Source organism: Marmota monax, unplaced genomic scaffold (assembly GCF_021218885.2).
Source record: "Marmota monax isolate L192 unplaced genomic scaffold, Marmota_monax_Labrador192_F-V1.1 WCK01_AAM20220418_F8-fsc00236, whole genome shotgun sequence".
NCBI lineage: Eukaryota > Metazoa > Chordata > Mammalia > Rodentia > Sciuridae > Marmota > Marmota monax.
This window is the reverse complement of record NW_026693806.1, coordinates 478,939-502,288: the sequence shown is the minus strand read 5'-3', so window position 1 is coordinate 502,288 and position 23,350 is coordinate 478,939. Positions and strand designations below refer to the sequence as shown.

The 23,350-nt window shown below is 42.9% G+C and overlaps 1 protein-coding gene across 2 annotated transcripts in view; it reads left to right on the top strand.

Annotated features, from left to right (window-relative positions):
* Window positions 1-23,350, top strand: part of Adra1b (adrenoceptor alpha 1B) — a 100,876-nt gene that overhangs the window by 24,101 nt on the left and 53,425 nt on the right. For both annotated transcript variants that reach the window (XM_046462193.2, XM_046462189.2), the window contains exon 2: window positions 19,029-19,162. The gene's annotated coding sequence lies outside the window, so the exon portion shown is untranslated. The remainder of the gene's footprint in view (window positions 1-19,028; window positions 19,163-23,350) is intronic.

Here is a 23,350-nt window from a genome sequence, read left to right as displayed (position 1 = left end):
ATAGCAGACACCTGGAATAGCTATACTGAGTGAGTTCCATCCAGGAAGCCCTGGCACTGATGTCTCCTACCTCTCCCAAACAATAGGAAACACTGTCAAAAATGATTGGCTTCTACTCCCTTGCAAATTCAGAACCCTAACCTTCTTCCAGTATCAGCCAAGAATCCTCCAAAGAGTAAGATACTCGCCCTGCTCCTATTCTAAATCATCATCTGTTAAATTAGTCGTCTATTACTACACAACAAATCACCCAAAAACTTACTGACTTAAAACAACAGTAGTCTGTTACAATAGTTTATTGCCTGTCGTGGTTTATGGGGACCAAGTAATTAGCCAAGACACAGTAGGGATGGCTTGTCTCTACTCTATAATATTTGGAGTCCTCAAGTAGAAAACTCGATGCCTGGAAGCTGCACTCATCTACAGATTCATACATTCATATGCCTGGCAGGTGATTGTGGCTGGTGGACCGGGCCTAGCTGAGCCATCCTCTGAAACATGCACACATGTGCCCAGGCTTTCTTGCAATATGACAGCTGGGTTCCGAGACCTGACAGAAACCAAATTGTCTTTTGCAGTCTAACCTCGGAAGCCATGTGGCACCCCTTTGACCACATTCCATTAGTCAACGCAGTTACAAAGATCTGCCCCAATTCAAGGGAAGGGAAGAGATACCCCTACCTCTCAAAGAAGGAGTGCCAATGCCTCATTGTAAGATAGCAGACACTTGGAAGCAGTTTTCTTGGGAAACACTCTCTGCCATAGTAAACTCCAATAATTCCCAGGTTAAAAGAAACCTCTTTGGACTCAGTGGACATGTGGACACTCACTCTGCACTTTCCCTTGTAAATGCAAGCTGTTCCTGAGTCCTGAACACCTTACACCTACCCACCTTCTAAGGGGCAGGGGCGGGGCGGAGAGCTATACTGAGTGAGTTCCAGATGGTCTTCTGGCTCCTTCCAAAGAAAAACAAAGAAATGTCATAAAGCAAATGTCATCACAAAAGGGCTCCCTGCTACAAACATTAACTCAACAATACTAATTTCAATAACTCCTTAGAGCTATACGCTGGTTTATAGTTCATACCGCACTTTTGCTTGCATAAGCCCCTCCAATCAATAGATTCCAAGATGACTTTTCTGATGAAAAAAGTAAATAAATATAAAAGCACACAGAGTCAAGTACAAACCTGGTTCAATAAACCCTCACACTCTACATCCTCCGCTCGGCTTCTGCCTCCTTGAATTATGTTCATTAAGACCCATCCCCTCAGGGGCTGGCACCTCCGCATAAAAATTCAGTTCCACATCAACAACCTTGCTGAGGTGGGAGAGGAAGCCAGGTAAGAAGGTGGCTTACACAATCAGAAAGGGGAGGTTCCGGCAAACTTGAGTTAATGTTCCCAAGCTAAAGCTCCTACAGGAGCTGGATAATTTGAAGGCGGAAAAGCACCAAATAAATTGACTGTGCTTTTAACCCTCAGGCAAAGCATCAGTGATTCATTGCTGAGAATTTTCATAACACCCTCCTGCAGCCTTGCACCCTCGGTTCTCTGGTTATAGAACTCTGTGTGAGACAAGAGGAGACCAGTGTGCTCAGGGCAGCCAGAATGGAGTCCCAGCTCTAGACTGCTCAACCAATATAGAGAATCTAGGACCCCATCATTGTGGAGGGAAAAAAATCACTTTAGGTTTCAACCATGATTAGAGAACAGGCATAATTTTCACTTGTCAAAAAGCTTGACTTATTGATGCTGAAATGTGAAAGGGGTCCTTTGTGGCAAATGAAAATGTCAGCTACCCCTTGAAGAAGCTTGGTTTGTGCCAGTCACTAAGCTAAGGGCTTTGCTGGAATGGATTATTTGGATAGAATTAATTAATTAAACACATGTTGCTGAGTACCTACCATAGTCTCTTGGAGTTCATACTGCCACTTACTACTGTGTAGCCTTAGGGGAGTTACTTCACCTCTCAGTAAAGACAGATTAAAATAATTATGAGATAACAAGTTTAGGCACAGTGTCGGGCATCTAGGAAGTGATCATGCAATGCCTAGAGGGGACAAAGGTGAGGATGAGGATGCAGCTTGGAAGGAAGGACTTGGTGGCAACCAGAGCCAGGGGAGTCAAGGACAGTTGAATCCCTGGCTTCCAAGGGTCTGACTTGTGAGCTTTCAACTTTATGATGGTAATGCAGAATTAATTCAGTAGAAATCATGCGTCGAGTGTTGAATTTTTGTCATTGCCTGGGCTAGCAATAAGTGGTCTGATACTCTCTCAAAGCTGGGCAATGGCAGTGAACTAGTACTCCATCAGCCACACAATCACCAGGACAAATACAGAGTCCTCAACAGAGGGTCATGTGGCTAGGTATAGATGATCAATGGGTGTATTAAATGCATTTTCAACTTAGGATGTTTTCAGCTTACAATGGGTTTATCAAGACAGGACCCCATTAAGTAGAGGGGTGTCTGCATATTGCAAAACTAAGTGAGGAACACAAGCCAGTATCTCAGAGTTAAAGGGTTGCACTAGACCAGGAAGAAGGGAGGTCAAATGTCAAAAAGGATGCAATTTATTCTTTTTTTTTTTCTTTTGCAATTTGTTCTTCACTCATCCATCCACTCATTCAATGAATATTTCCCAAATCCCTGCTACATTCAGTGTGCCCTGTTATACTGAAAGGAGTAGGGGCTGGTGCTGTGTGAGGAAGGTAGGAAGGGTAGCAGTCAGACACAGAGCTGTCATCCAAAAACTTTGAAAGTAACTGTGTAGAGATTTGGGGACAGCACTATGGGTTGGGAAGCAAAGTGGGGGCTTGCAGTTTTCCCCCTCAACTCCAGACACGGGAGCTGCAAAAGTTCTGGAATTTTAAGAGGCCATAATGTACTTCGTTGGAAAGGCCTCTCTGGATGACCATTTCTAGTCTGAACCATTCCAAGTAAATCTGATTTCAGGAGACTCAGGCTAGCTCCTCTCATGGCCAAAGTAGACGGCCACCTGCCACCAAAAGGGGCCAGCTAACCAAAAGTCACACTGTGCTGAGCTGTTAGCAAGCCCCTAACCACAGTCAGGCCATCATGGTCCACAGAGAAACATCTGTCCAGCAGCTCCACTCACCAGTACCAAGTGTCTACCACCTGCCAGCTCTGGTGCAGGCCTGGAGTCCCAGTAGTAAATAAGAAAAACAAATGAAATCCCTGGGGATTTCTGTGCTGGCTGGAGAAACAGCAACTAAGAGTCAGCAATCCCTTATCTGAAGCACTTGTCGCCAGATGTTTGGGGGATTGAGAACTTTTCACATTTCAGAGAGGTACTATCCAATACGCTGAATACACACCTCTAGTACACAGCATCTGGACCAGCTCTGCGTAGTCAGACACAACAATTCTGTAGTTGCACATGTAAATATTTACACCAAGAGGGATAAATTAAGAAGGCAAATGGTCTCACAATGATTCGGGTCAGACTTGGCTACAAAAACTGCAAATGTATATCAAAAATAAACTGATGGGTGCCAAACATTTTTTTAGCATTTAGTTTTCAAGGTATTTGGAATTTCAAAATTATGGAGACAAATTATACACAAGATAATTTTAGCTAACGACCTAAGAAATGAAGACAATTAAACAGGGTGATATCACCACTCACGAGGTAGGAATGAGACCATTCATCCAAAGCCATGTGCAGGGTCCTTCTCACCCATCCCCTCATGCCTTCCCTCCAACTCTCCAGGAGGCAATATTGTTACTGTCATTTCAGAAAGAAATGTTGAACCGATACCATTGTGAGCCCCATTCTAGGCCAGCATTCCCAAACTCCCATCAAACAAGTATCATTCATGATTTTACCATGTTCACAGACCACTCTGCTAGCCTTTAAGATTCTCCTTTAAATCAAATCTTTTTTTTTAAACTTACCTATGTCTATTTTTAAAGAAAGCATAAGTGAAAAGATGGCATCTGCAATACACACTGAAATACCCAGGTCTTAATATTGTTTGTCACTTGCCTATGCACCACCGTAATGTCATCTATGCAACCACACTTTAAGAACTGCTGGGCTAAGCCAACAGCTGAAGCTGGCTGGAGCACCAAGATGACAGCAAGACCCACTGGACCCATGACATCAGCTCACCCTGTCTCAGATCCTATCTCAGGTCCAGTGGAATCTCTACCTTTCAAGGGACTTGTCATCAGAATTAAATCTGAGGACAGAAGAGCAACCTCAGGCAACATGCTGAGTACCTGACAAACAGTGCCTCGCTGAAACTTCACAACCCAGACACCAGAAGCCACTGCCACCCTCAATTTACAAAAACAAGGAAGGCAAAGGTCACATAGCTACAAGAGACAGACCTAGAATCCAAACCAGGTCTTCAAACTAGTGCTCAATCTTACAATCTTTATGATCCTTTTCTGCCTTAGGCATTCTATACACAACTATATTAGTGCTGCACACTAATCTACAATTGTGACGATCTGTTTCACCCACCCACTGGACTTGGAAGACTCAACCCATGTTTTAATGCTCCCTGCAGACTCTAAGGGCTATGGAAGCAGAAATTGTTTCTATCTTGTTCAATTCTGTGTCCTTTTCACAAGGTATGGTTCCTGACCAGATAGATAATTATTAAGTGAACAGATGGATGAAGGCTGGATGGGTGTCCATCCATGAATATAGTATTCCCAATACATAACTTGGTGCTTGCCACATAGAAGGATCTGGTTGAATATCTGTTGAATCAATAAATAATACTCCTGTTACTTGAAAATTAAATGACACTAAGATTTTGTCATTCTGTTTTGTAGAATCCTAAAGAGTGTGGATTTTAAGTGGAACATTCTTCTGTGTAAAACAGCAAACAAGCTATTAGTAGTCAAGGAAAAAAGACAGAACACTTTCCAACTCAGGTACAAGATCATGTGGACAGATGTAAAATTTCCCAAACCTTGGATTTCAAACCCAATCTGAGCCCAAAAGAAATTACATTTTTAGCAACTTCTTTTTTTTATCAATTCCCCAAAGACTGATGATGTCCAATAATTTTAAGTCATTAAATGTGTTCCTGGAACTTGCAATTGTTCCCCCTGATTCAGACAGAAGGTGCACACCTCAAGCAAGAAAGGACACATTTGAATTGCTAGTGTTTGGAGAATGTGAGTTTGGATGGGGGTAAGATTCAGGGGTCTCTCATTTCTCAGATCTGGAGACCAAATAAGATGTGGAGCCAATAGCATGTTGAAAAGCACATCAAGTTACCTGGTGAATTCAGTCTTGTTTTATGGTGTGATCACATCAGGGTCACATACTCATCAGAACCCTCCCCTGGACTCTCAAATATAAAAACCCCATTGACAAAATTCTCAAGGACAGAGAGTACTGCCCACCAAGAGGAAGAAACACATCTCCCTATGTCACCAAGAGGAGAAGATGAGGGGTCAGTGTGCGTTTCTCATGAGTTCAGGTGGGAAAATACCTAACCCTGCATGTTAGAGTACATAACATAACTTCATATAACCAAGTTCTCCCCAGGTCCCAAATAATTATGCATGTAATATGGGACAATTGGTAAAGTACCTGCAAATATTTTCTCTCCAGTAACTCTGACAACAGTTGGCAGTGGCTTTATTGTCTCTATGCTACAGAGGAGGAAATCAAGGCTCAGACAACCAAGTAACTGACCCAAAATCACACAACAAGGAAGTGACCAAGCTAGGAGGGAAAATTTGGAGGTACTTTACCTGCAGGCTTCTGGACTCCGAGATTCGTCTTCCTGGTTCCTCCTGTCCCACTAGCCCATGCCTCCATTTTGAGAACCAACCCTTCCCATGGGCATTAAACAGGTGGCTATTGAAGTGGAATGATTTTTTTTTAATTTTCTTCCTTCTTTCAATGTCCTTCCAAAGTTCCTGAAATCTTTGCCTGCCTCTCTGCAAGGCCAAGAGTCAACTACTCCCCCCGCCCCCAACACACACACACACACACACACACAAACACAACTGTCCAGTATGAGAGGTCTAAAGAGCCTAAGCTTGTCCTTGTTGGTAAACATTTGAGTCAAAATTTTGCTTCCAGACTCTCAGCACTTTCATCTATACAACAAAGAGTCTGAGTCACTGTGATCCTAAAAGTCCCTCCCGCTAGGACATTCACTGTCCTGATCTAAGGAGTCTGGCTGACTCTTCCTTGTCCACTTAGAAAAGACCAATGGCAGAGCAAGGAGGAGGGGTAGCCGCACCTGAACAGAAATGTTCCTGCCAGAGGCCATTATGCCAGAGAGCTCGGGGGCCAGCACAACTCTCAGGCTATTGACACAAAGCTAATAGTGTCCCCACCATACGCTGGCTCCTTCCCTCCTGCCTGCCTGGCCAGGGAGACTGACCACAGGGAGAGAAGCCCACGCCAGGCTAGTCTGTGGGGTCTCCCTGGCTCCACGGATGGTTCCACTTAGAGAAAAGGGTAGTACAGGTGGCTATTCTTCCAGATGTGTTTAGCTGCTCAGGAACCACTGGAGGACAGACGGCTACTCCTGATGCCGGCCAGTGCTGCCAGCCTACTGTCCCCTGGTTTCCTATGAACACAGAAGGCAGGAAAAGAGAGAGACAGAGACAAGCTAGCCATCGACATATGAGCAGAGACAACTCTTCCTCCTGGATTTTAAAAACTACTGGATCATGGAGACTGATTCCCAGGAGGTGTGTGTGTGTGTGTGTGTGTGTGAGTGTGTGTGTGTGTGAACTCTGATAAATGTGATTTTCAACAACAGTAATGTATACCTCTGATATATGTGTGTAACCTGGAGATTGGATTGAGGATACAGAGATTAGGGGTTGTGAATGCATCAAACACATGTTTATGGATTCTAACTAGGGGATTTATAAATAGTTTACTTCTATTTTAAAATATAAATTATTGTCTATTGACCAGACACTGGTTGCTATCCAAGGTCTTTACTTGGATTATCTCATTCAATCCTTAAAACACCCTATGAAGTTACCTTGGCAGTACTGACAATATCTTGTTTGGGGGTTTTATAGATAATAAAATGCTTAGAATCCAGGGTGTAGACCTGGAAAGGACAATTCTGAGGACAGATTGGAGCTACTCACTTATAGCAGTAAAGCAAATAGATTTTAGCTCAAGTGCCAGCTACAATTAAAACTCAGTGGGAAACTAGAAAGCTGAATGAGAAAGATTCTCAGATTATGTCTGGCTCAGTGGGAAGAAGTGATATGATTGACAGGCAATGCCAGTCACGGGTATCAAAGAAGGAAACGTCACTATATGTAACAAGCATTTACCATTCGTGCTGAAGAACAAATCAATCTTCTGGATCCATCCAAATCCATTTTTCTGAGGGGGACACTTTGATATATCCATATAGACTTCAAAGGGTACCATTTATATGTATTTTTTGATGCAAATGGAGCTTCCTGAAATTATGCAGTCCTAACTTGCACAACCATACCTGGCCACCCTGCTCCTGTGATCCCACCTGGAAATGAAAACTGAGGCAGGAGATGATGAACTGAACAAGAGTGATGAGTCCTTAAAGGGTAGATGCATTCATACAAAGAGCTTCAAATGGAAACTGGAGAGCTCTTGCTCTTGATTCCACCTGCTTCTCCTGCATGAGCTGTTTAGACCATAGTGTATTTGAAATTTCTGCCAAAAATGTATGTGGTGTGCTTTGTTCCTGATTTTGCCACCCAACTTGTCCTCCCCTTGTGTGGCATGATATTCAGAGTAGTTCTGAGGAGATGCCCTCCTGCCCTTGGTCTTGAAGGTTTGCTGTCATGGAGAGGCATGTCTGAGTTAAGCCAAGCAGTGCATCTCACCCACACTCTGTCCCTGGCCACAGGGCCTCAATCAGAGCTGGACCTGCAACCCAACCAGGCCCAAGGAGACTTGAGTCTAGGATTTCTTTTAAAGTCTAGAAGTGGGTTTCACTTTTCCCATTAGATATGTGTATAGAAGAATGGAGCTTCAAGAAGTTTTGGCAGTAATTTGGGGGACTATGAAGGGAACTCCTATTTGAAAGTTGTGTTCTTCCCAAAGAACACAATCCACAATAAGACCGCTATTTTCTGGACCACTACTTGAGCTCTGCATCAGGCTTCACCTGAAGCCAGACATTCTCCAGCCAAGGGCCAATGCATTCCTTCGACTTAAGCAGTTTGGGACATGGTTTCTGCTCAAATAATCCTAACTGAAATTTTATGAATTCCTGAGTCCAAAGAGTGAATTTCTACCTATGACCAAAACTGTTCTTGGTATCACTGAAAAGAGCCCAACAGAAATAGCAGGTCTGTAAGATGCTCAATATGCAAGACCCCAGATTCCACCTGCTTCTCCTGCACGTGTAACTACACACAATGAGGCTGGTGTTGACATGCCATCAGAATTTCCCTTCCAAATGTCAGCATGGTCGTCACCCAGGGAGGCAGGCTGTGAATTTATTTCTTTCCATCAGAATGGTTTCTGGTACTCTGTTTTTGAAGACCTTCAGATCCAGTTTGCAAACCCCCACCCCCACCTCATGAGCATATTCTAAGTCAGAATTACAACAAAACTTATTAAGTGTAAGGCATTACTACAAATGCTGGGGAATGAGCCAGATCAAAGAAAGTTCAGGACCTCAAAACATGTATAATTTAGAAGGAAAAAGAATAAGACAGGTGTCCAATCGATCCCTCATTCCACTCCTGCTGGGTTATAAAAATAATCTTCAAATGCTAAGTGGTTTTCTAGACAAACTTTCAGGCTTATCACTCCTTTAACCCACTTTGGATCCTCATGGGCCCCGAAGTGAATACCTATGAGGCCCCTCTTCATAAGGACTGGCCCTCCCATCATCTATAGTCACCATGGAAGCCATCCCAGAGGGATGTGACCACCTCACCTTGGCAAGGGTGCTTGTCCAGGGATAGTCGCCTACCCAAGACAAACCAATCATAGAACCCATTGCCCAGACACAGTTGATCAGTGTATATGTGAGCCCTTCCAGGTTTGAATTTACACAAACTTCCATGGGAGTTTGAGGAGAGGGCTGGTGAAAGGAAGCTGGGCTTTTATGACTCCCTGCATTCTAAAGCGCAAACACTGCAACTTTCTCTGCTCTTGTTTTTCAACATATAAACCAGAGTAAGAGAGGGTTTCATCCTGTAGAATGAAAAGAAGACAGACACAGATGTGGTATGTGAGGAGTTTTCCAGAGAGCCTGGAGCCCCTGGTTCCAGTTGCTACTGAAGCCCAGATATATAACGGGTTTTGAACTGTCTGCTATACTCAGCTTACAATAAATTCCTATTTTAGCTTAAGCCCACTGAAGCTGTGTTCTATCATGTAGAACCAAGAATTCTTACACAAAGGTATGGTCCTGAGAGGTCTTGTGCCTCTTGTTGGGAGTCGCCCAGGCTCCAAAGACTAACTTCCCCATCCCCCCAGAGAAGAGCTGTCCAATGGTGAGCCCTGCTGGCTCACATGATCCTTACCCACCAATCAGACTAGCCCTGCTGACTCACTTGATCCTTACCCACCAATCAGACTAGCCCTGCTAACTCACATGATCCTTACCCACCAATCAGAAAGCACCCCATGCCAACTATCAAACCGTTCAACCATTAAACTTTCATAACTGTCAAACCACCCCCGCTCTATAAATATGCAGAGCTGTTCCTCAATAAACGGGCATTTTCTCCGATTTCTCTGAGGACGAGCCTTGTTAGTTCTTTCACCTCTGGTTCCAGTTTAAATCTACCCATACAGATTTAACTCTCTCCCTAATTCCTGCAGTCAGGACTTCATTGTTGGTTGTTAGCCTTGAGCTCTCTGCAACTTGATGCCTTCCATTTTCTCAGATCAGCCTTCCCCATCCTCATACTAGCCTGGAAAACTCCACCTTCGTATTCCTGTGAAGTGAATAGAATCAGATAAGAAACCATGACACTCTACTGCAGACATGGAGCTGTGGTAGAACTGTGTCCACAGTGCATGGGAGTGTTGAGGAAGGAGCAATCAAATCATGCCAAAAGAACAGGAAGTGGTCCATAAAGAACAGGAAGTGGTCCATAGGGACTTGACAAAACATTGAGAGCTGGGTAGGATTTTAATGGATGGAGAGGACTGGGATTATTAGGAAAGTAAATTGGAAGGAGCACGTCTAGCAGAAGGAACAAAAAAGGGCAAAAAGATTTTGGAAAAATGGGTAAGCACACTTGAGTGGACCTCTACAAAATTTAAAATGGCTTCCATCTTGTTCCTACATTATTTAATAGACTTGGATCCATTGATTTGCCCTTTCTTTTTTTTAACTTTTTAAAATTTATTTATTTTAATTAGGTATGACAGTAGAATGCATTTTGATTCATTGTACACAACTGCAGCACAACTTTTTATTTCTCTGGTGGTACATGATGTAGCATCACACCACATTTGCAGTCATCTGTGTATCTAGGGTAATGCTGTCCATATCATTCCACCATCTTTCCTGCCCCCAGACCCCCTCCCCACTTCTCCCTCTCCTTTGCTCCATTAAAGCTCCTTTATTTTTACCCATGCCCCCCCCCCAAATGAATCAGCATCCACTTAAAAGAGAGAACATTTGGCCTTTGGATTTGGGGGACTGGCTTACTTTGCTTAACATGATATTCTCCAACTCCATCCATTTACCTGCAAGTGCCATGATTTTTTTCTCTTTTAATGCTGAGTAATATATATACCACAGTTTCTTTACTCATTCATCTATTAAGGGGCATCTGGGTTGCTTCCACAGTTTAGCTGTTGTGAATTGAGCTGTTATAAACATTGATGTGGCTGTGTTACTATAGTATGCTAATTTTAAGTCCTTTGGGTATAGACTGAGGTGTGGGATAGCTGGGTCAAATGGTGGTTCCATTTCAAGTTTTCTAAGGAATCTCCGTACTGCTTTCCAGATTGGTTGAACCAATTTGCAGTCCCCCCAGGAATGTATGTGAGCCATCCTTGTTGATTTGCCCTTTCAAAACAAATATTTTGGGGAGTGAGGGATAGTTATTTACCTGCCTAGTGTTTTCAAAAGATCACATACCTAGAAAATATGAGAAAGTACAAATTGCCTATCACCCTTCCACCTGCTCAGACATGGTCTCAGCTAATAGTCACGCATCACTTATCAATAGGGATACATTGTGAGAAATGCAGTGGTAGACAATTGGGTTATTGTGTGAACATCATAGAGTGTGTTTATAAAGACTACTCTGGATGGTAAAGCCTACTACATAGCTGGTCTATGTGGTTTTGCCTATTTCTCCCAAGCTACAAACCTGCGCAGCATTTTTATGCACTGAATTCTATGGGCAGTTGTAAAAAAATGGTAAGCATTTGTGATCCAAACATATCTAAACATACAAAAGATAGAGCAAAAGTATCTAGGCAGTGTTTCAGCTCCATCATAATCTTTGAGACTACCATCTAATCTTCAGTCCATCATCGACTTAGACAGCATTATGAGGCACACGACAGTATTTATGTATATATTCTTGCTACGTCTTTTTAAGTTTTTAAATATTTACATATTATAAAAGTGTACTTAATTATTTATATGTTTTGGCATTCTGACTTCTTTTTCGCTTTACAATATGTTATGGACAGAATGTCATTAAATATGTGTTAACAGTATGATTTTATGTCTTTGGCATTTAAACGGCTGCATAGTATTCTCTGAATGAATGGACTAGACTGGATGTTTTAGCCAGTTCCTCATTGGTGGACATTCAGGCTGCTACCAATTTATATGTGTGTGTGTGTGTGTGTGTGTGTGTGTGTGTGGTAGTGGGGTGGGGAGGGGTTGTACATTGACTTTTGTATTAAAACTGTAAAAAACAAATCTTGTACACTTGTTTACATGTTTTCTTAGCAATTTTGGTTCCATGGTCCCTATAAAAACTTCAGTTAAGCTACAAATATTAACCTGTTTCAGTGCACCTGTGTCATTAAAATATTCACAGAATTGAACACTTCAGACTTACAGGATTTTACGATAAATTCCAAGAAGGGGGATTGCTATGTAAAAGGGATGCATATTTTCAAGTCTTTTGATGCATTTTCTGAAAAACTCATTAGAAATGGGCTTATTTACCTCCTAAAAATACAACATGAGACAAACAATTTCCCCTCTTTTCAGTCTTAGTTTTATTACTTTATCTGCATAACAGGTTAAAAACCAGATAGCTTTGTTGAGTAATTTGCATTTATTTTATTACTATCCTATTTTATGTGATAATGGAACATCTGTATACTTTAAGAATTATTAGTTATTTTTCACATTTTATTTGAATGTTACTCATCTTTCATATGTGATATGTATTTAAATTCTCAATACCTATAATATTGATTTTCTATTCATTGTTTATGTTGAAAATATATTTTTAATTATAGCCTTTGTGTGTTGTTTTTTTTCTTTATTTTTTTTTTAGTTTTTAAAAATTGGTTCAGTTGTAGATGAACACAATGCCTTTATTTTATTTATTTTTATGTGGTGCTGAGGATCGAACCTAGTGGCTCATACACGCTAGGCTAGGCAAGCACTCTACCACTGAGCTACAATTGCAGCCCCAGCCTTTGTGTTTCAACTTGGTGATGTGGGGGGTTTTCAACATAAGTTTTACATTTTTATTTATATTCATACTCTTTTTAAATGATTTCTTGTGGTTAGTGCCATAGTTTAAAAGAATTTCTCCAAGCCTAAAAACCTAAAATTATCTTCCTATAAATTCCTACTTGAATGATTTTAATTTAATTTTCAGTTAATCTGGAATTCTTATTTTGTGTAAGGTTGGAAGTCAAGCTCTAACTTCATCTTTTACAAATATTCAAAATCTATGCCATTTGTGAAGAATGGATATATCTACTTTATCAATATATTAATTATCATGCACAGCAGGTCCTATTTAGATGGTCTTTTCTGTTCCAACAGTTTGCCAACCTGACCCTCTGCCAAAAACTCTGTTTTACCTCCAGTAAATTAAGCATTTTAATCCAGCAGGGCAATTCCCTCTACCTAACCTTCTCTTTTCTAAATTTTATGACCAGTTTTAGCATTCATTCTTCCAGAAGTGCTTTAGAATAATTGTGTTAAGTTCCTTCCAAATCCTACTGGTATTTCCTATGGAATTGCATTAAACTAATAAATTGAATTGTAGGGCACTGACATTGGTACACTATTTCTAGGACCATATGTCTTTTCGTTTATTCAAGTTCTCTTTTATGTATCTTAGTAAGGTTTTATCATTTTTTCATATAGGTCCTATATGTTTCTGGTTAAAATGATTTCTGGGTGCTACACATTTGGTTGCTATTATATTTTCTAGCAAGTTAACATTGGTAAATATCAAGCCACTGATACACACACACACACACACACACACACACACGCAAAACTGAACCATTCTGTTGGAACAGGAGCCAGGGAACTGATGAGCCCAGACCATAATAGTTCCCAAACCAGAGAGAGAGGTCTATTCTCTCACCTTTTCCTCCTATCACACCCTCAATGACCAAACCCACCTGGAAGCTGATGACAGGAGGCACTGGAGGGTTGGAGGTGACCCCCAGGCATACAGAGCAGCACAGGGAGTCCATAGACCAACTCATGATCTCTTCATTAGAACTAAAAATTGCCTCTAAAATTACATCTGCTCTCAAAGAATGAGTTTGACTTGACCATGATAGTCACAGAACGTGCCCTGGTTTGAGAACAGTATCAAAAAGAGGAGGAAAAAGTAATTTTGATTCAATTACTTTTTAAGTAAATTGAAATAAGCTCAACAACTCCTATAACAGGCACACTGAAGAAGGAAACCTGCCTACGGGTGAATTGGTACTATTTTTCAGTATGCACATTAACATAGAATTATTCACTAGGTACAATGTGTGTTACTCCAACAAACTCCCGAGAAATGGAAACCAAAGAGAGTTCAGTCTCTGGAACAGTCCTGCAAAACCTATTTCCCTTCTTTCTGCTTTAGAGCAACTGGTCACCTTCCTCAAAGGACAAAGTGGGAGTGATAAGTGGAAGATCTTCTCAGAAGATGTGTCCCCACTGATTTATCCAACACTGGCCACATAAGCCAAATAGAATCTCAGTAGGATCAAAACTTTAAAAAAAAAAAAAAAAACCCTCTTCCTGAATACCAGCTCAAACTGATGGCACCTGTTGTAGGATTTCAACCAGACACATCACCTTGAGAAAAATCCCAAATACCTTCCTACAATCGTCTTGAGGATTTCTTGTTCATCTGATTTTTTTCTCAGCCCTTGAAGTAAATGCTAAAAGAATATTTGTGGTGACAAATAACTCAACTTTAAAATGGGCTAAATAGTAAACCTAGCTCCAGAGAAGATACACAGTTAGCCAACAAGCATATCAAAAGATGCTGGATATCACCAATCATCAGAGAAATGCAAATCAAAACCATAAGATAGCACCTCATACCTGTTAGGGTGGTCACTATTTTTTTAAAAAGGCAGAAAATAGCAAGTGTTGGTGAGAATGTGGAGAAACTGGGGCACCTGTGGACTGTTGGTAGGATGGGCAAGTGGTACTGCTATTATGAAAAACACTGTGTGGCTTCTTCAAAAAAAATTTTTTTTAATGAGCTACTATATGATCCAGCAATCCCTCTCTGGGTACATGTCCAGAAGAATTCAAAACAGGATCTCAAAGACATTCATTGCAGCACTGCTCACAGCAGCCAAGCTGTAGAAGCAACCTGACTGTCTATTGATGGATGAATGAATAAAGAAAACTCCACAGGTACATTCGATAGCGTATTATTCATCTTTTAAAAATAAGGGAATCCTGTCACATGATACAACATGGATGAACCCTGAGGACATTATGATAAATAAAATAAGTCAATCGCAAGAAAAGACCAACACCGCCCTTGTCAGCTTTGCGTCACTGTGGCCCTAACACCTGACAAGAACAACTTAGAGGAGGGAAAGTTTATTTGGGGTTCACAGGACCCAAGGTGAGGCAGCACGTCATGGGGGAAGGGCCCAGTGGAGGACAGCTGCTCAGCCCATGGTGGAGTTAGGAAGCAGAGAGGGGAAGGGGGAGGGGTGCAGAGAAGATGCACCCTCCCAGGGCACACCCCCAGTGACCCACCTCCTCTAGACCCACCCGCCCACAGTCACCACTCAGCCAGTCTGTTCAAACCAGGATGAGCTGATTAAGTTAAGCCCTCACAATCCAAGTAGTTATCAATACTTTAACATGCACCCTAAAAAGAGTTAAAGGGGTAAATTTATGTGTTTTTTAACACAACTTGTTTTTTAAAATAAAGGAATGCTTGAAGTGAGTTCAAATTGAATCCATTCAAGCAAACCAGACAGGTTAACTCCTGAGGCCTCCCACACTTCAAGGTCCCCTTGGGTGACATTTCCCAGTTGCCATATCCTATACACCTCCTCACTTAGTCAAGAGCACCGTGGATGTTTCTCTTGGGTTTGGGTCCCCCACACAATCTAACACGGTGCCTGTTAACAAAGCCATTTCTCAGTCAATGTTCCTGAAATAAATAACAGAGCTGATGGAAAAGAACCTCAGTTTCCCCATTTGCAAAAGAGGAGTCGTGAGCACCTGCTGTTTTAACAGCCTGTGTTTTGGAGCAGCGTCTCCTGGTCCCTTTGCTGGTGGGAGGTGAGAATGTGGGGGATTTCCTTCCTCCCATGCCGCCAGCCTGAGTCATCCAGGAGCCAGACACCATCGCTCTCGGACACAACATGTCAGGTAGCTGCTGGGAGCAGCGGGCCTATAAATCTGTGCCACATCCCCCGCGGTTACCTAGGGAACACTGGGGCACAGCGAGGAAGGGGGGCTCTGCAGACAGAGAGGGCTCTGGCCAGTGTCCCAGCCCTCTCCCATGACAGCCTGGCAGGAGGGTCCCCCTCTCTAGTATGGAGCCAGTGTCCTGTCTCCTGCAAGGGGCAAAGGAGGCCCCCAGCCAAGAGGATCTGAAAAGCTCCAAGGTCCCCAGACCAAACGTTCAAAGAGGCAAAGCATGGCACCAGGACTCAGGATCTGGTTCTGCGTTTCAGAATTTAATCATTACACAGGCAATCGTGAGCAGATTCCCCTTCCTTCCACTCTCCGTGGGTGTGAAGATAAAATGAAACGTACATTAAACTGCTTGGCATAAGTCCTGACAGACAACAAGTGGCTAATAGATATAGCTGTAGGTTTGATTCTTATTTTTGTTATTAGTAGCAGTGATAGTAGTAGACATGTATCACCCTCACCGTAATGCCCCAAAGGGCATCCCATATTATAGGTGAGGAAACTGGACTCAGAGAAGTAACTGACTTGCTCAAAGTCCTTCAACTAAGAATTGGGTCCTCTGTAGTGTTCATCTAGCTACTTTAAAGGAAGATTATTCTGGTAACCCCCAGGGGAGTGTGTGGGAAGAATAACCCATATCTCCAGGCTCCTTCAGCTTCCTGTGCCCAGACAGGCTCCCCTCACTATGGTCACATGACCTGTGGTCTACTCCCAAACCTCGCTTCCCACTTTACATCCCCTCATCCTCAAATCCTACATCAGAGGGGTCCCTAGGCACTCATTGGCTCTGATTGGGTCATGCCCAACGCTGGAGCTGGAGGGGAAGATCAACCTGGGCCTCAGAGGCAGGGGACTCTGGGGACAGCAGCACTTACAAAGATTCTAAACAGAGGCACAAACAAAATATACTGATGCATGTGTCTGTGTGTGTGTGTGTGTGTGCGTGCGCATGCGCGCGCGTGTAAAATCTAGAAAACATTGGGCCAAAATGTTAACAGCACTGGTCTCTTTGGGTAGAGGAATGAAGAATTATTTCTCTTTTGTTTCCATAATTTTGCTAGGCATGTAATCCACCTTAATAATCTTCTTAAAGCTACTTTCATTTGTTCTTAAATAATAAAAATAATATATAGTTATTTTACGTCCATTTAGTTTCAAGACTATCAGGCTGGGCATCAATCTGGCTCTGAGTGGCCAAGTTCCTCTTCTGGCCTCAGTTTCCCTGCCTGTGAAACAAAGGAAGGGCCACGTGATCTCTACAGTCCCTTCCAGCTGTGATTCTGAACGACTCTTCCCTATCTACACAGAGCGAGTAAAAATGTGTGCATGCGCAGGATCCTAGGAGAACTGCTTGAACTCAAAGAAAATAATTGTTTCTAAGTAGAAATCAATCCTGAACATAAATGGGTACATTTGCCAAGTCGAAAAAGTTTCATTGCAAGTCAAATGTGCTTCCCAGAACCTCAAAGAGAGATTTCTCCTCAGTGGAGAACAACTAACCCACTCCAGCCCAGAAAAACATCTATCTCTTTTTCAGTGGGAGAAGAATTAGCATTATTGGACTTATGTTCAGGCCCAATACAGGATGCGTTAAACACCAGTCTCATCTAAATTTATAGCACTGCCACCATCATTGTTTGTCCAGTAACAAAATACTAAATCTCCAAAAGTGCTATTTAACTGGCACTCCATTAATGAATATGAATCCGTGACTCACCTCTCTATAAAACCCTCAAGGGGGAGAAATGATCTTATTCATTCTCATATGCCCCTCAAACCATAACGTGGTCTCAATAAATATCTGCCACTCCTTGGGACCCTTCTCCTACCATCAGTGAGGCTTGGGTTCCATAAAATCTGAGTATGACCAGCTCATTGGATCACACATCTTTAATTAAGAAAAAAATGATCTGGGTCCTATTAAAAGGGGAAGAAGAAGAGCCAACTGATGAGGTTGTTCTCCATCACTGGCAAGAATCCAGCCTACAAGGGATTCCTACCACTCACGGGGCTTTTGGGAAATGGCATGTTGGGTTGGTAGACTTTGACAGGGAACAGAAGGTTGGTAAGGTCACAATTTTTAGGAGTTGCTGGAGGCAACATGAAAGTGTTGGAATCTTGGAAAGGGGTTAAGGTTGAAAAGAAAGGAAAGTTGCAGAGAAGAGAATGGATTTGCAACGTAAAATTCCACTACAGAAATAGAAAGAGAATAGAGGTGAACAGACACACACACACACACACACACACACACACACAGCCAGCCTCCTCCTACACAGTTCAAACTCAGGAGGCCCTGGTTTCAGGGATGGGATGAACAGCCGGAATGGCAAAAGCTGGGCCAGAAACAAGAACAATAACTAAGAAAACATCTACAAAGAGAGAACCATAGAAAAACAAAAGTTTCACACATTTTGCTTTATTTTGAGTTTCAGGGAAGGCTGAGATCAACTTACTCTTTAATTCATTCATTCACTCACTCTCTCACGTAGTCAATATTTGTTCAGCCCTGACTGCCCCTCTGACACTGTCACTAGGCCCTTGGACAAGCATTAAAAAAAAAAAAGGCCACCCCTCATCCCATGACATCTGTAGTCTAGGGAGAGAGAAAGATTGTAATCACAGCATCACGGGAGGGGCGTGTAGCCACAAACCAAGGTACATGCCATTATGATGGAGAGGGATGTGGTCATGTGAGAGCAGAGAACAAAGGAGCCTTCCCCGCACCTGAGGAAGTGTGATGAATGGGCAGGCCCCGGGGCCAGAGGTAAGCAGCAGAAAGCGGAGACCAAAGCCATCTTTCATGGGCTCAGTGGAGGCAAGACTGGTAGCAGGGGCAATCAGAAACGTGGTTTCAAGACCCAGATCCTACAGGAATCCTCGCTAGGGAGACGTTCGGTCAAGTCATTTGAGCTTTCTGGGCCTCCGTTCGAACATCAATAAGATGGAGATGTTGGACCAAAATGATTTTTCTCAGAACGTGTCCCTGTTCCTCTTCTGCAGTAGAATCTCTTGGGTTACTTCTACAAAATGTAAATTCTTGGACCCCACATCAGAATTGCAGAATGAGGATATCCGGGTCCAGGGATCTGAATTTTAAAGCCCACTCTAGGTGGCCTTTATACCGGGGGAAGTTTGAGCACCACGAGCTACACAGGAAAGCCTTGACCTGCTCACAGGCTGTATGTTTCTCCCTTTCTAAATCCCTAGGCTCTGTCTGGATGGAGCAGCATCAAGAAGAGAAGTGATCAGCCCCCAGATTGAACAAAAGGAACAGTCTCGAGTTTTCAGGTGACACCAAAGAACCAAGCTTTCAAAGCTAGAGATCATCCCTCTGTTTTAGGGTGAGTTCTCCCGCAAGCTCCTCAGACTGAATTTTGGATTTTTTTTGTTTCATGTTTTCTTTTCCACTCAACCACTGGAATTTAATCTTAAATACATAGGGACTGGCACTGGTTTCTTGCTTTTTTTATCCCCTCCTCTTTGTCCCTTTCTCAGGGACCTGGTCCTCTCTGCCATATCTGGGAACAACAGAGGTTCACACAAGCCTCCCCTTCCTCCCCTGCCCTTCTAGGATATGAGTGGTCTGCTTCTGATGGGAAGTCTATGGTGTGTGGGCCTCTTTTGTCTGGTGCCCAGGGAAAATTTCCATGGACCCTAATTGTACCAGTGATCAGGAATTATAGTCCAAGGGCCTGCGATCCTGCCCACGGACTGGAACTGTGCTTCTCTTTCCTTCTGCATAGCAAGCTCACTGGGCCAACTGCCCAAGATCACCAACACACACACACTGACTTCGCCTCCAACCTAGGAGTCCTCTCTGCGTATAAACTATTTCCAGAAAACGCTGGGCTCTCCGAATATGGCAATTTCCTAAGTTGCATCTCAAAGGCCAGACATATGATTTCTTCCTGCCTGATAGGACTCTTGCGTTAAAATGAGATAATGCGTGTAAAGCACATGACATGTGCCTAAGTCACAGTAAGTGCTCGGTAAATACTGGCTGTTATTTTATCATCGTTTTTCCAGCCACAATTGTTCAGGGCAATTTGTGTCAGGAAAAGGAATGTATCAGTTACATCTCTTGGCAAGTCCAAGGTTGGAAGGATAGTTGAGAGATCAACTAGGAAAATCAGTTCCTACATATTCCAGATCCTGGGAAATCTGTTGTGTATCTTTTAGATTATACAAAAATATCAACAATAACTAACATTTGTTGAGCGCTCTACTTTCCAGGCACAGTTCCATTTAATCCTCTCAACAACTTGATGTGGTATATGCTATTAAAATCCCCATTTTACAGATAAACAGACGGAAGCTTAAATAAAGAAGTACCTTGCTCAAGGTCAAAGTCAAGAAGTGGCAGGAGCTAAAATTTGATCCATCCAGATGAAACTAGTCTGGTGTTTAACGAGCTACTTCAGTAGAGCTAAGTGGCATCTCTCATGCTGTCATCAGAGTCTATATTTGCTGACTCTCTCTGAGGTAAACGACAGCTGGTTACCATCATGGGAGCAGTAACCTTTGTAATCCTTAAAGACAAGACTCTGGTCAAGCCTCCCATCCTCTTCTTGGAAGAAGTGTGTCAGGAGCCTGATATAAGCTCAGTTGAGGTTCCCAAGGAGGGATTAAGAAGAGAGATTTTTTTTTAATAGACACATAATATTTGTATGTATATATTTATGGAGTAAGTGTGATAACTTGATGCATATATAAAATGCATAATGATCAAATCAGGATAATTAGCATTTCCATTTTTTAAAACATTTATCATTTCTATGTGTTGAAAAGCTTCAGTCATCTAGTCATTTTGAAATTTTTCATAAATTATCATAGATGCCATTTACCCTGCTGTGCTGTTCCATAGCGATTCTTCCAATTCTTCCTAACTATTTGGCACCTGTTGTCAAACAGTCCTGATCTTCCCTCCCAGCTACCCTTTTAGTCCCTAGTGACCCACTATGCTAACTCTCTTATTCCTTGATACCTACTTTTTTAGCCTCTAAAAATCAATGGGGGAAAAAAAATCAATGGGATCTTGTGGTATTCACCATTCTGCACCTGGCTCTTTTCACTTTCCTCCAGTTCCATCCATCTTTCCCCCAAATGATAGGATTTCATTTTTTTAATGGCTGAAAATATTACATCGTGTGCATATGACACATTTCTTTATAGGGTAAGAGACTTAATCCTCAAATCTGACCTCACAGAAGGGCCCGTGTTTTCATTGTGCACTAGCACAGCCCCAAACATTTCTGCCTCTCCAAATCTATGTCCCCTGTCTGCTGAGTCTTGCCCAGAAGTTTCTATAGATTTTTGTTTGCTTGATTTTTGTTTAACAGAAAAGTCAGCCTGCAGCAAAATTTAAGGTATCACAAAGGTGAAAAGAATCAGCTTTCTAGTCACATCACCTCTGCTCTTGTCCCATGTCTTCATAACCTTGAGCAAGTAATTGACTCTCCTATTCTCAGTTTCCTCATCTATAAAGAGGAGGCAAGGGTATCTACCACGAGGATGGTGGAGGATTAACTGAGATGATACATGTGGCTCATTTTGACAAAATGCCGGTGCATAAGTGCACTCAGAAAGCCATGGTTAATTCAAACGTGGTCCAGGGAGACAAGCAAGAGTTCTATCTAAGGGCATAGCACCTAAGGGGCAGGGGAGATATCTGGGGGCCCTCCCAGGAACTTGCACTTCACATCATGTAGCTAACTGCTGTTATACCAGATTGCTCCTGTCTAGGAGTTTCCACAAAATCTTCCCTAGAGCAGAAAAATCAAGATACCTCCTCTTTCTCCCTCTTTCTCCCCTCGTCTTCTCAGGACTCCCAAGGCAACCTTCCAAATCTTTTGATTTGGTGTCCAGTAAATAATTGCTGGCATTTCCTGTCCAACATTCCTCAGTGCACCATTGAGACGGGCAAAGGGAACTGCCTCTTTCTCACCCTTCTCTCCTGGCCATCCCCTGGTGCCCAAAGTGAGGCCGCCCAGCACTCCCCAAACATGCCCATGCTCTTCCCAGGCTCCCACACTGGCCCTTCTGCCAGAGAAAAGAGATGAGAAGGCAGAAAACACCCCGTGACATCACTCCCCTGCCTTGCTCCCCTGGGGCCTGGTCTGTTCCCTCCCAAGCTGGGCTCTAACACTTTATCCAAATACAGTTTTCAGATGCCCCCAAGGAAAAGATTCCCACCGCTTCCTTCAGACCTTTTTGAACTTGGTGGCCACCGCAAGTGAAAATTTCCCAAAGGGGATGCATGGTGTGGTTCTGAGAGCACACAAAGAGGAAGAAGAGGAAGGATGGAGACATTTGAGACCAGTGTCATGTAGTTATTTCTTTCCTTCTTTAACCCACATCCCTGTTCAATGTCAGACTCGATTCTCTATGCATCCTCGGTTGCACATTTCCATTCTTCACCTTAAACTGCAAACTCCCGGAGGACAAGGGAGGCCAGCATCCATTCAGTTTATTCAGTTCAAGTCCTGCTCCGTGATAAATGGTAAAACACTGGATTAGTTCTGTTGCCCCAAAGTGAAAGAGGTTACACCAAGATAGAGTTAGCAGGAGAGAGAAAAATAAGAAGTAACAGGCTAGAGATTAATTGATCAAGGGGCCCTGCCAACAACTTGCACTGAGGTCGCCCTGATAAGCAATTCAGAAAAAAAGTGACAGATAAAGCCACAAAAATACATAGCCTTCAACAGATTGTCAGAAAGCTCTAGGACCCAAAATGTCTAAGAACCACTGGTTCTGCTGGAGAGATGTCAGTTAACGACTACTCAACCCTGCCATTACTGCATGAAAGCAGTCACAGACAATATGCGAATAAATGGACATGGCTGTGTGCCAATAAAACTTTATTTACAAAAACACATGCAAGGCTGGGTTAGATCCAGCCTGTAGTTTGCAGACCCTGGACTAGATGGTGTCTAAAGCTTTTTGGTTCTGACCTTTCAGAAGTTCATGATCCTGACTGGTGGCATTGGAGACCAGTGGGGCAGGGCATTGAAAAGCCAGCTGTAGGGAGCCTGTTGTTATAACCTTTGGTGATTTCAGCACATGTGGCTAGAGAGTCAATCCTGGCAGTGCTCCTTGGCAGAGTAGCAGGAGAGAGTGGACTTGTTCTCCAGTTCCAGAGACAGGCCTTTCAGACTCCACGCTCAGCACCCTATGGGCTCATACCCCAGCCTCCAGTGCAGGGCTCCTGGGCTCTCCCTGACTAAGGGATGTACGTTAAGTCCCTGCATGACTTGGCAATTAATCTTCACCAGTCTGCTACAAATAGCTGCTACTGAGCTCTCTCTACTTTACAGGGAAAGCTGTGTGGCCGGAAGTGCTGGGTTAGGGGAATCCACGCTCACCAAAGAGTGACAAGTTGTAATTACCACAGACAAAAGCAGTTCTGCCCAGAGGGAGCTGAAATTCCTCACTCTTGGGAGCCTCTGACTGGCCGCCCTTGGAGGTAGTAGAAATGCTTCTGCTGCAGTCAGTGTCCCCTGACCAGAAGAAAGGACACTTCTCATCTGTCT